Consider the following 3,951-nt stretch of genomic DNA (forward strand, 5'->3'; position numbering starts at 1 on the left):
TTTCCAGTCTTCTTCTCATTTCTTTCATTTCTCTGTACTCCATGTGTTTGACTCTCCATAGCCTGTCTCTCTCTTCAGTGTTCACGGAAGAAAATCCTGGAGAAGGACCGTGGTTGGCTGCTGAGAATAGATCTGGGAATGGAGTGGACATTGCACCAATCACAGAAGAAAACATTTATAAACAACGTTAAAATCTGAAAGTGGATAAAGCTATGGGGCCAGATGGGATAAATCCCAGGATACTGAGAGAACTCTGAGAAATACTGGCAGCACCTCTTAAGGATTTATTTAATAGATCTTTAGAGATGGGAGAGGTTCTGTGGGGCTGGAGATGAGCAGATGTGGTCCCTCTTCACAAAAGTGGGGACAGGGAAGAAGTGGGAACCTACAGGCCTGTAAGCCTCACATCGGAGGTAGGAAAAATAATGGAGTCGCTGCTGAAGGAAAAGATAGTTAACTTTCTAGAATCTAGTGGCTTGCAGGATCTGAGGCAATACGGCTTTACCAAAAGAAAATCTTGCCAAACAAATCCGATTGATTTCTTTGACAGGGTGACCAAAGAACTGGATGAAGGACATGCGCTAGATGTAATCTATTTGGACTTCAGTAAAGCCTTTAATACAGTTCCTCACAGAAGACTCCTGAATAAGCTGAGAGGGCTGAACTTAGGACCCAAAATGGTGAATTGGATTGGAAACTGGTTGACCAACAGGAGGCAGAGGGTGGTGGTAAATGGAATCCGCTCAGAGGAAAGGAAAGCAAAGCAAGTAGTGGAGTGCCTCAGGGGTCAGTACTGGGGACAATTCTGTTTAACATATTTGTGAGAGACATTGCTAAAGGGTTAGAGGGAAAAGTTTGCCTTTTTGCAGATACCACAAAGACTGCCAATAGAGTGGATACCCTGAAGGGAGTAGAGAGGTGTGGTAGCTACTGAAGGGAGTAGAAACCATGAGAAGAGATCTCCAAAAATTAGAAGAATAGTCAAAGGTCTGACAGTTGAAATTTAATACTGTAAAAATACAGAAACCAACATTGGTATCAAAAGAGATATTGGGAATTAAGATATTAAAAAAATTGCGTCAATGAACCTTTTCCAGAAGTTTGCTTTAAAATGTTATTTGTGAAAGATATTAACTGATTTAAATGTATAATAGGATGAGTTACAGCACTATTGCTGCCTTGTGGTTTATAAATGTATTATTTATGTTTTAGTTTATCGTTCCCCTGAAGATGCATGAAGGCGAAACATGCAAACATATAGGGAATGCAAGGAGTGGAGAGGATTATTCACGTTTTATTGCACAACATAGTTAACCACATGAGACTGGGAGCTTATCAAGGAGAATAAGCCATAGCCCATTGGCAGTAAGATACTGTCTGACACCTCACTAAGAACTCCTATTACATCATCCTGCAGATAAGTTAATTTTTTGGATGAACATTGCTAGAGCAAATGATAGAATTATGAGGCAGGAAGGAGGAAAATAGTGCTATGATGGCAGGCTAAGGTGTTACACATGGAGTTGGTTACCAGTTCATAGATGTGCACCCAGTTCTAAGCACTTATCACATATATTAAAAAAATATAGTTTAAAAACGTATAAAAAAAATTTTCAGGTTTCTGTATTTTGAGAGAATTGTGAGTAGAGAAACCAATACTGGAGATAATACCCCTGTGTATTGATGATAAGTTAAAATTTAATGCCAAGAAGTGCAGAGTGATGCACTTGGGGTGCAGAAATCTAAAGCAGATGTACCAGATAGGAGGAGAAAAATTGAAAAGCACAGCTCAGGAGAGGGACCTTGGATGATGGTGTCTGAGGATCTCAAAGTAATGAAACAATGTGACAAGGCGGTGACAATGACCAGAAGGATTCTAAGCTGCATAGAGAGGGGTATAACCAGCAGAAGAAAGGAGATGCTGATGCCCCTGTACAAGTCATTGGTGAGGCTCCATTTGGAGTATTTTGTTCAGTTTTGGAGGCCCTATCTTGCTAAGGATGTAAAAAGACTTGGCAGTTCAGAGAAAAGCAACCAAAATGGTATAGAGTTTGTGTCGCAAGACGTATGAGGAGAAACTTGAGGACCTGAACATGTATACCTGGAGGAAAGGAGAGACAGGGGTGATATGATGACATTCAGATATTTGAAAGGTATTAATCCACAAACAAACCTTTTCCAGAGATGGTAAGGTGGTAGAACTAGAGGACATGAATTGAGGATGTAGGGGGGGCGGGGCAATTCAGGAATAATGCCAGGAAGTACTTTTTCATGGAGAGGGTGGTGGATACCTGGAATGCCCTCCCATGGGAGGTGGTGGAGATGAAAATGGTAACTGATTTCAAAAATATGGGATAAACACAAAGAAATCCTATATAGAAGGACCTATGGAGGGAGAGAGGGAGCTATGCCGGACTGTGAAGGGGAGGGGACAAGAGAGAGAGAAGGGGAAAAATACTGGACCCAGGGTGGGGGTGTGAGAGGAAGTGAAGAGAAAAGGGAGGGACAGGGCACAGAGGAGAGATGCTGGGAATGGAGTAAGCATAGGTAGAGGGATATATAGCAGCAATGAAAAGGGTGAAATAGGGACAGAGAGGTAATGCTGAAAATAAGGGGAGGATAGGGTCACTAGGAGGTCAGATGCTGAACATTGGGGGGGGGGGGGAGATTAGGAACAGGGATACAGAGGGTGTTGTCATGTTTGTATGATCGAGTGTATATGTATCAGGCAGTAATTCCCAATTGGGGTACTTCTCAAATCTTTAGTGTCTCCCACATGCCCAAGTTTTTCTCAGAAGTTCCTGGCCTTTTCAGTAGTCGTTAAGGGCATTTTTAAAAATAAATTGGCCTCTTGGCACTCAGGAAATACTTTTTCACAGAGAGAGTACTGGACACCTGGAGCACCCTTCCAGGAGAGGTGGTAGAATCTAAAAAGGTAAGTGAATTCAAAAATGCATCGAATAGTCACAGAAGTTGCCTAAAGAGAAAGAAGATGGAAACACAACATGGCTGTTGAGGTGTTATGTTAGGCAAGAGTAGTGGGAACTATGGTCAATGCTGGACAGACTTCTTTGGTCTGTGTCCTACAAATGGCAAAAGACTGAAGGAAGATTAGCCAAATCCAACATAGGAGAACTGAGGCTGGTGCCGGACACACTTCTATGGTCTGTGTCCCATAAATGGGAGAACCGATGCTGATACAGGACAGACTTCTATAATCTGAGTCTCACAAATGTCAAAAGACTGAAAGAAGATTCAGCAACTTTAGGGGAACCGAGGCCGATGCTGGATAGACTTCTATGGTTTGTCCCCTGCAAATAGCAAAGACTGAAGGAATATTAGCCAAATCCAACATGGGGGAACTGAGGCCGGTGCTGGACAGACTTCTATGGTCTGTGTCCTACAAATGGCAAAAGACTGAAGGAAGATTAGCCAAATCCAACATAGGGGAACTGAGGCTGGTGCCGGACAGACTTCTATGGTCTGTGTCCCATAAATGGGAGAACCGATGCTGATACAGGACAGACTTCTATAATCTGAGTCTCACAAATGTCAACAGACTGAAAGAAGATTCAGTAACTTTAGGGGAACCGAGGCAGATGCTGGATAGACTTCTATGGTCTGTCCCCTGCAAATAGCAAAGACTGAAGGAATATTAGCCAAATCCACCATTGGGAGAACTGACAACCAGCATTTAAGCATGGGTGACTGGGGCCCACACAGAGTGGAGGGTACAGCTCTGGCCACCTTGTTGGGCAGACTGGATGGACCGTGCAGGTCTTTACCTTCCATCATGTACTGTTTTACTGTGTTACTTTGTCCTGGCCACCCTGAATTTGTGCCTGAGACCCTCCTGTTCAGGTTGCTGTCTTCCAAACCCACAACCCTGCTGACCAAGCTCCAGGTACCATAGCGTAATAAAAGGCATTTTTGTAATTTCTTGGACTTCCC

The sequence above is a fragment of the Microcaecilia unicolor genome, chromosome 14 (assembly GCF_901765095.1).
Source record: "Microcaecilia unicolor chromosome 14, aMicUni1.1, whole genome shotgun sequence".
In the NCBI taxonomy this organism is placed as follows: Eukaryota; Metazoa; Chordata; class Amphibia; order Gymnophiona; family Siphonopidae; genus Microcaecilia; species Microcaecilia unicolor.